Genomic DNA, 10,000 nt, shown 5'->3' with positions numbered 1-10,000 from the left:
GTACCGGCAGTTTAAAATGTTTTGAGTGTGGAGATTTAGGGCACAAAAAAACGTGTCCACATAAAGTTAACAGAACTGTAAATGAAACTGTAAATGAAACCGGATACACAACTGGAAATATAACGTGAAATGAAGCACCTGGTCCCAGTGTGGCTCCAGCAGCCAGTGAGAAGAACGCAACAGAAAAAACTAGTGAATGTGAAAATCGCGGAGCTGAACCTATTCTGACACAAATAAAGGAGAAAACAGACACACACTGTGATGAAACTGCAGTAAGAGTCTGTGACAGTGGGAATGATAATGTGAAGGTGTGTGTGGACCGTGGAGCTGTTGGTGGCGATGTTAAGTGTGAGGTTGAAGTCGGCAGCAGTGAAGGTGTGGAACACTCCTCTCTACCCCGGGGAGAACTGGCAGATTTAAGTGATGGAACTGATGAGATGTGTGATGATTACAGTCTCTCTGAGACGTCTGATGTCACCTCAATACAGTGAGATAAACAGTTTTACACCATAAAGGAAATCAACCACTTTCTAGATGAAATGTTTGGTAAAACTGTTGAGGTTCAGAACTTTTCCCCTTATGTTAATAGATTTCTAAATTTAAAAAAACGCAAATCTACTTGGAGAGCAAAGAAGGAGAAAGGCAAGTCATGCTGCACCTGAAACTGCCAGATGGGGCTTCAACATCCGATCCCTAAAAAATGAGGGATATCGCAAAAGACTTATACACGGATCTGTTCAGTGCTGGTGAGTGCAATCTCAACTGCATGAAGGAGCTACTGAAGGATCTACCAAGGCTAACAGATGTACAGAGATGCCGTCTAGAACCAGAGATTCAACTGGGGAAATGTCAGCTCTCCACTGGACGGTCTCTGGGAATAGACAGACTTCCTTCTGAATTTTACAAACATTTGTGGTTTTTATTAAAAGATGGCTTGTTTCAAGTTCACAGGACGAATAACACAAAAACGAGCTGCCGATCAGCTGCAGAAGAGCCGTTTAATCCTCATTACCTAAAAAAGGGGGATCTCAGGATTCTGAAGAACTGGAGACCAGTATCACTGCTGTGCACCGACTATAAGATTCTTTCAAACAGACTAAAACTGGTTTTAGATCACATTCTTAATGACTACCAAACATACTGTGTACCAAACAGAGCAGTAATGGACCACCTTTTCCATGTACGTGACATAATTACATCAGCCAGCGACAGTAATACAGATGTGGGACTGTTCTCTACAGACCAGGAAAAAGCCTTTGACAGAGTTTATTATAAATATTTATTTGAAACCCTTAAAGCTTTTGGTTTAGGTGAGAATTTTATTTAAAGGGTACCATGAGCCCATCTAGCGCCCTTTGGATTTCACCTCATGTAGAGTTTGGACACCTCGACTGTTTAATGGCTCTAGCATGGAGAAGCTGGTGTTGGATCTGTGATGATCTTAAATGTTGAGATATTTTATGAGTTGCTCAGTAGCTCCTGGTTCCACAAATTCAACTGACTGTAAAAGACTGTAGAAAGAACATCAGTCATAATCACACACTCCAGTGCTCATGTTAGTTCTCACTCTCCAGTGTTCTGTAGTGTTTAAAGACTATAATCACTCTCTTGATGTCACCCAGATGAGGATGAGGTTCTGCTTTTGAGTCTGGTTCCTCTCAAGGTTTCTTCCTCACAACATCTAAGGGAGTTTTTCCTTCACCACAGTCACCCCAGACTTCATCATCAGGGATAAATACTCATCGTTCACCTTAACTCTTACATTCTGTAAAGCTGCTTTGAGACAATGTCTGTTGTGAAAAATGCAATAGAAATAAACTTCACTTGACTTGACTTGACTTAATACTTTTTAATACTGGAGCTGCTGCACTGTTAAAGGTGGGGGTTTGGGCTAAGCTACCCAGTCCATGTGCACAGGGGCATCAGGTAGAGCTGCCCGCTATCAGGTCAGATGTTCACCTCGGCAATTCAGCTGCTACCTTGCCAGCTGAAAGAAAAACAACAAGAATTTTGTATTGATGGTTTTGAAATCAGACCAATCACTTTCTCTGCTTATGCCGGTGATGTAATAGTAATTTTTAAAGGTGACAGTGACGTATCAGTTTTAACAGATATTTTATTTAACTATGAAAAAGTCATCAGCAAAAGTAAATTGGGAGAAGAGTAATAGGTGACTGGCATGGAAAGTACCTCCAGTACTTCCAGGTGGAGTCAAGTGGGGATGTGGGTGCAGTGATAGAGAGCAGAGTAAACTGTAGTCCTGAGTCAGTGTAGCAGACTGTTGATATTAACTACAGTCCAAATCCCTCCGCAAACCTCCCGTTCTTACTCCGGAATTTTATGGAACCACTCAAGGCGTTAATGAGAAACCGTCCCTGTGAGAGATCTAATATTCAACAATACTATCTTTAGATCAGAGGTGCTGCTGTGCGTTCAGTCCTATTTAATTTAATCTTAATAACGTTATTTAACTAGATTTTCTAAGAATTTCTACATTTTGGTTTCACTCGGGGGACAGACACAGTCTTAATATGGTGGATCCTGAGTGACAAATCTATGCAGCTAGCAGATGTTCGGTTTAGCCTGTCTGTCTGCTCCCTGGCCTTGGCTCTGGACAGTCACTTGTTAACTAGTGCTTTTCTGAGACTATGACCTATTTTACAAGAAATGAGAGCAGCACCTGGATACCGTCCCACCCTAACAGGCCAGCCTTGCCCTCAAAAATTTCTCCAATTATTTATGATCCCACATTGTTTTTGGACCACCACTTGGACATCCAGCAGTTCAGCGACCATAACCTGCTGTAGATTACATTGCCACGTCACATTGGGATGGGGCCAGAGCATGTTACTGCATCGGACATTGCCTTCGCTAATTTACACACCTCTATAATATTACTCTTGGTAACCGCTGACTGTCGAAGGTGTTTATCATTAGCTCCTATGTGAAAAACTATCTTAGAGAACCTGTGCTTTCCTAAAAACCTAAGCTGACCTGCTATGTCCGGCACCCTGGCTCCCGGTATACACCTGACCTGTGCTGCTGGTGCCCCTTCAGGTCTAGCTAAATGTGCCTCAAATAGAGTTTCCTATAACCAGAGCTCTTTCAGGTTTCTCAGCTGATGCTTCACTGAGGAGAGCAAACCTGTTGGACATGTGAAGCGGAGAGGAATGGTGCTCCTGTGGGTGAGCCTTAACATTAGCTTTGGCTTTGCGTGTATGCTGCCGAGTCGTCACCCATTCGCTTCCCTGCGAGGGCTCTAATGCCGGAGTCGGGGAAATGCTAACTCCACCTAGGGCATCCAGACTTTCCCCTGCAGAACCTAGACTGCTCTCGCACTCACTATTGCTCTCTAGACTCTGGATGCGCTCCTCTAATGTAAGATCTTCTCTGTCAAAGAGCAAACTAACTTACACTTCTCCCAGATAAATTTATCATTAACAACGAAGAAAGACTAACTAAACATGTCGCACTTCACACACTGAATGAGCTGGATGCTCGCCATAGCAGAGAAATTACGCACCTTAATGAGGTTACTGTAGTGTGTGTTTGTGGTTTTGATGGAATCTCCATAGAAGCATTGTGCAGGCGTTAGAGAAGTTTTTCACTGAATTCTTCTGGGCTGGACAGCACTGGATACAAGCTGCTGCACTCTACCTCCCAGTCCAGGAGGGGGGTCAGGGTCTGATCCATACAAACCAGAATCAGGACCTTCAGACCTTCAGACATCTCACACCCTTCTGTGAAAAGCATACGTTTTTAAATACGACGTGGATCTGTTTTTAACCAGACTGTGCAACACGGAATTAAGATACTTTTCTACAGATCTGTTCTAACAGCCAGGACACTCGTTTTCGAAGTCCAGAGGGACTTTTTTAAATCTTTAGGCCCAAATACATGAGTACAGACAATAAAACATATCTGCCTTATTAACTTCCTAACAGGAGAATTAAATCTGGTAATCTGGTTCACCAGGAAAAGAAAACTCAGAGGTGAAGGTACAGTAGATCCTGAGGTGATGGTTAAAGCATTAATATCTGCCAGGCTCAGGCTGGAGTTCATCTGTTTTACACTACACACAATCTGGATGTTTTTGTTCATGCCTGGGCACTGAATGATGTCGTGTTCACACTGGACCAGGATCATCAACTGCTTTAAATCTGTGATGTTTTAATGTGTGTGTCCTCATTTAATCCAAGTGTGTGTTTTTAATCTGTGCATAAGCAGTTTTTAATTATTATTTGTTTTTTTTTTTACTTTTTACGCACACACTGGTATTTATTCATTAATTTGACCTTCTCCTTTTACCTATTTACATATTTAAATATTTATGTAAATGTTCATCCACCTGTGTATTTATGTATTTACTTGTTAAATGCACATTCTAACAATATTATCAATAGTTTAGGTACTAAGGAGGAATGTTAACAAAGTGGCATAAAAATAAAGGTGTGTGAAGAGTCAAAGTCTCTCTCTCTCCTCCCTCTCTCTCTCTCTCTCTCTCTCTCTCTCTCTCTCCTCTCTCTCTCTCTCTCTCTCTTTTGCTGTCTCCAATGTCAGGACCACAGACAGAGCAGAAAAGGTGTGAGTGCAGACATTCATAAGAGCCTGTGTTTATTCCTTGTCCTTCATCTCTCTCTCTCTCTCTCTCTCTCTCTCTCTCTCTCTCCCATTCTCTCTCTTTACACACACACACACACACACACACACACACACATAGCTTGTCTCCTATCACTGCAGTGCGCTATGACAGATAGAGTGAGAGGACAGAGTATAACACACATGCCCCTATAATGCAGGACTATCTCTCTCTCTCTCTCTCTCTCTCTCTCTTTTTTTCCTCCAATCCTTTCTCTCCTCCTCTCTCACTCTTCCCCTCTTCCCTCGCTCATGCTATATATCTCACATGCCCTGCATTGCAGTGTTTGCTCTCACCACTGCACTGCTGCTGCATTTTGGCACAATCCATTACTTTCTCTCTCTCTCTCTCTCTCTCTCTCTCTCTCTCTCTGTATCTATCCATCTGTCTTTGCCTTACTCTATCCCCTTTTCATTTATCTTCCTTTGTATTTCTCTCCATATCTCTCTCTCTCTCTCTCTCTCTCTATTTCTCCACCCCACTTTCTCACCATTCCTCTGTCTCTCTTCCTCTCTCTTCATGCATTACTCTCTCTCTCTCTCTCTCTCTCTCTCTCTCTCTCTCTCTCTCTCCTCCCTCCTTCATTCTCTTTCTGTAATCTATCTATTCCAGGTCCTGATGTGATTTAGACCACAGAGAAACTTCCTGCGTAACAGCATTAACTACACTCCTATCACTACACATAATACCCCGCCCACAGGCCACACCCACAGGCCACGCCCCAGTGTATAATTATAATCAGTCAAATCTGCAGGTATGTGAACTGCTTGTTAATGTGCCACTGGTTTGCCAGGTTCTGATTGGTGCTCACACTGAATAACAAAATGTCTGATTGGCCTTACTGTCTCTCTGTCTGTCTGTGAATCAGTCTGTCTGTCCACACACACACACACACACACACACACACACAAAATCAGATCAGAATTTGTTGTGACACTGTTTGGTTTTCAGTTCTTCCTTCTCCACAATCTGTACACTTGCACAAAGTCAGGGGGTTTGTAGGATTTTGTGGAATCAAAATCAGGTGTATGATGAACCAATTCTACCACGAAGGTGCTGATGATCATCACTTTCATCTGTAGGTTAAAATCCAGTGATGAAGTGAAACAGAAACAGCTGTGTAGAAGCTTCAAACTGGGTTAAGAACCAAACTTTACTACTACCATGACAATAATTGCAAACACACAGCCCAAGAACTATCTTCAGCATAGAGAAGACCAAGGAGTCTTGGAAGTGATAGTTTTGGCCTCCACAGAGTTCTGACCTCAACATCATTGAACATCATCAGTCTGTGGCATGGAGGTGATCAGACTGTGGCATGGAGGAGATCAGTCTGTGGCATGGAGGAGATCAGACTGTGGCATGGAAGTGATCAGCCTGTGGCATGGAGAAGATCAGTCTGTGGCATGGAGGAGATCAGTCTGTGGCATCAGAATCAGAATCAGAATCAGGTTTATTGGCCAAGTGTGTTGACACACACAAGGAATTTGGTTCCAGCTGTTTGTTACTCTCAAAAGTACAGACATAAATAAAAACCTATACATGACAAAACAGACACAACAAGACAAAAACAGACTATACAAGACAATACAGACAATACAGACAATATGAGACAGTATAGACAGTGTGGGTAATAAATAGGGATACAGACCAGTAATGTACATAAAGTGTGGGAGTGCATGGTAGTGCAAATGACAGTATTGTGTGTCAGGTATGATGAGAGAGTTTACTATAAAACTTTGTACAGTATATAGAAGCAATAGTGTGTGCAACATATACAGATAATGTGATGAGTGACAGTTCTGTGCAGTACTCATAGATGTGAGCAGGGAATATAATTATGGTCAGTTGTTAGTGAGGGTGATTGCTTGGGGAAAGAAACTGTTCCTGTGTCTGGCAGTCTTAGTGAACAAAGTTCTGTAGCGCCTGCCAGAAGGGAGGAGCTGAAAGATGTTGTGTCCAGGGTGTGAAGGGTCATTAATGATTTTTCCTGCCCGGTTTCTGGTTCTTGTATGGTACAAGTCCTGGAGAGTGGGCAGGGGGGCACCAATGATTTTTCTGCTGTTTTAACAGTTTTCTGCAGTCTGTTTCTGTCCTGTTTTGTTGCTGCTCCAAACCAGATGGTGATTGATGAGCACAGGACAGATTCAATGACTGCAGTGTAGAACTGTATCAACAGCTCCTGTGGCAGACTGTACTTCCTTAATTGCCTTAGAAAGTACATCCTCTGCTGGGCCTTTTCAGAATCGAGTTTATGTTTGATTCCCATTTCAGGTCTTGGGAAATGGTAGTGCCCAGAAACTTGAAGTTCTCCACAGGTGACACAGGAATGTTGGATATTGTGAGGGGGAGTAGTGTTGAAGGATGTTTCCTAAAGTCCACTATCATCTCCACAGTTTTGAGTGTGTTTAGCTCAAGGTTGTTCTGACTGCACCATAGCACCAGCTGCTTCACCTCCTGCTTATATGCAGACTCGTCACCATCTTGGATTAGTCCAATGAGCGTGGTGTCATCTGCAAATTTCAGGAGTTTGACAGTTGGGTCACTTGATATGCAGTCATTCGTATAAAGGGAGAATAGCAGTGGGGAAAGGACACACCCCTGAGGAGCACCAGTGCTGACTGTCTGAATACTGGAGGTAACACCTCCCAGTCTCACCTGTTGTTTCCTGCCTGTCAGGAAGCTGGTGATCCATTGACAGATGGCAGGGGGTATAGTAAGGTTTAGGAGTTTGAGTGGAGGATTCCCGGAATTATTGTATTGAAAGCGAACTAAAGTCAACAAACAAAATCCGGGCATATGTTCCTGGGCAGTCAAGGTGTTGCAGAATGTAGTTTAGCCCCATGTTGACTGCGTCATCCACCGATCTGTTTGCTCGGTATGCAAACTGTAGGGGATCCAGCAGCTGTTCTGTCACCTTCTTTAGATGGGCCAATACCAGCTTTTCAAAGGTCTTCATGACGACAGATGTCAAAGCGACAGGCCTGTAGTCATTCAGTCCAGTAATGGAGGGTTTCTTGGGGACTGGGATGATTGTGGAGAGTTTAAAGCAGGAGGGGACCTCACACAACTCCAGTGAAGCATGGAGGTGATCAGTCTGTGGCATGGAGGAGATCAGTCTGTGGCATGGAGGTGATCAGTCTGTGGCATGGAGGAGATCAGTCTGTGGCAAGGAGGTGATCAGTCTGTGGCATGGAGGAGATCAGACTGTGGCATGGAAGTGATCAGCCTGTGGCATGGAGGAGATCAGTCTGTGGCATGGAGGAGATCAGACTGTGGCATGGAGGTGATCAGTCTGTGGCATGGAGGAGATCAGACTGTGACACTGTTGAGGTGGTTTGCAAGCCCGGGTTTCTTTGACAGTGGCCTTCAGCTCATCTGCATTTTTTGGTCTCTTGTTTCTCATGTTTCTCTTGACAATACTCCAGAGATTCTCCATGGGGTTCAGGTCTGGTGAGTTTGCTCCAGTCAAGCACACCAACACCATGGTCATTTAACCAACTTCTGGTGCTTTTGGCAGTGTGGGCAGGTGCCAGATCCTGCTGGAAAATGAAATCAGCATCTCCATAAAGCTGGTCAGCAGAGGGAAGCATGAAGTGCTCTAGAACTTCCTGGTAGATGGCTGTGCTAAACGTGGACTTGATAAAACACAGTGGACCAACACCAGCAGATGACACGACTCCCCAAACCACCACTGACTGTGTGAACTTTACACTGGACCTCCAGCAGCTCGGATTCTGTGTTTCTCCTCTCTTTTTCTTCTTCCAGACTCTGGGACCCTGATTTCCAAATGAAATGCAAAATTTTCTTTCATCTGAAAAGACAACTTTGTCCCACTGAGCAACAGTCCAGTCCTTTTTGTGCTTTGTCCAGGTAAGACACCTCTGACGTTGTCTCTGGTTCAGGAACTGCTTAACACGAGGAATGAGTCAGTTGTAGCTCATGGAGACGTCTGTGTGTGGAGGCTCCTGAAGCACTGACTCCAGCTGCAGTCCACTCTTTGTGAATCTCCACAAATTCTTGAATTTTTTCCTTCCATTCAACTTTCCATCAATGTGCTTGGATCCAGCAGTCTGGGAACCGCCGCTTCTTCAGCGATGATCTTCTGTGTCTCATCCTCAATGATCGTGGGGGGTGCTGTTGGTGTTGTTGGTGCTGCAGTAGCAGTAAGTAACCTGCAGGTGGCAGCAGCGTACAATGCAAACGGTTCGTTTTCGACCGTTATGAAGCACAGAAGCAGAAGCGGAAGTGTGTGTGTGTAAGAGAGAGAGAGAGAGAGAGAGAGAGAGAGAGCGAGCCCTGACCGCTTCCGGTGTTCGGGACTTGGGGAATGAAGTTAAGAGAGACTGAAACACATAATAAAGGTAAATAATAAGAGCAGTGCTGTTGAATGATCAGTAAGTCGGTTGTGTTGGTGCTCAGTGGGCGGAGCTTCTCTCCTGCTGTAGGTGAGGACTGATGGAGAAGGTTCACTCATGATGGAGGAGGTTCATGTTACAGCAGGAGTAAGTGATGGTTGGTGTTGGTAAAGTTTGGATGCTGGGAGTTTATTTGGAGTTTATAATAAGCTGCAGTCTGTAAAAGTAAGAATCAGATACTGCAGGTCACGTGTTCATTCGAGTAGCTGAATATTTGCACTGATCTGTCACTAAAGTGATACACACACACATCTGACTGGTATCTCTGTGTATACAAATAATATCAGTATCAAGTCGTGTATTTCACCCCCACATCTACAGAGATGTTCTGCCTGAATCAGTCCTCCTCCTACGTCATCATGACGTCACATGTATAAACCAGTATAATAGAGAAGTGCAGTAGAACAGAGCGCTGCATCACACACAGGATCTCATACAGTCACCATGAACATCATCACTAAACAATTCAACACGTCTCCTTTCACTGGAGCCACAACTGCACCTCCACATACACCATCTCCAGCAGGAGCACTGACTGAGCACTCCTGTGTGATCAGAGTAACTATGAGCAGCACAGAAACATCTCTACATCTTCATCTCTCAACTCGAGGACCCCAAAAACACTGCCTGTGTAGTTTAATATGTTTATTTTCTACAGAATACAGAAAGCCTCAGGAGTGTGTGTGTGTGTGTGTGTGTGTGTGTGTGTGTGTAGTATGATTATGACTGTGTGTATATGATGATGGTGGTGTGTGGGTGTGTAGTATGATTATGATGGTGTGTGTGTGTGTGTGTGTGTGTAGTATGATTATGATGGGTGTGTGTGTGTAGTATGATTATGATGGTGTGTGTGTGTGTGTGTGTGTGGATGATGATGATGATTGTGGTGGTGTGTGTGTAACGTCATCAGATCATTACCGGTCTGCGCGTGACTGCGCATATA

At 43.9% G+C, this 10,000-nt stretch overlaps 1 long non-coding RNA gene across 2 annotated transcripts in view; it reads right to left on the bottom strand.

Annotated features, from left to right (window-relative positions):
* Window positions 1–1,862: 1,862 nt before the first annotated feature.
* Window positions 1,863–10,000, bottom strand: part of LOC124381240 — an 8,187-nt gene continuing 49 nt past the window's right edge. Inside the window, exons 1-3 of one of the 2 annotated variants that reach the window (XR_006924811.1) lie at window positions 9,976–10,000; window positions 3,524–3,740; window positions 1,863–1,987 (exon numbers count right to left, since the gene is read on the bottom strand). The exon at window positions 9,976–10,000 is cut by the window's right edge and continues 49 nt beyond it. This is a non-coding gene — a long non-coding RNA (uncharacterized LOC124381240). Of the gene's footprint in view, window positions 1,988–3,523; window positions 3,741–5,903; window positions 5,936–9,975 lie in introns of those variants that run through there. The other variant, XR_006924812.1, reaches the window with a different exon arrangement.

This window comes from Silurus meridionalis, chromosome 28 (genome assembly GCF_014805685.1).
Source record: "Silurus meridionalis isolate SWU-2019-XX chromosome 28, ASM1480568v1, whole genome shotgun sequence".
Taxonomy (NCBI): domain Eukaryota; kingdom Metazoa; phylum Chordata; class Actinopteri; order Siluriformes; family Siluridae; genus Silurus; species Silurus meridionalis.
This window is presented reverse-complemented; position numbering and strand designations above follow the sequence as displayed.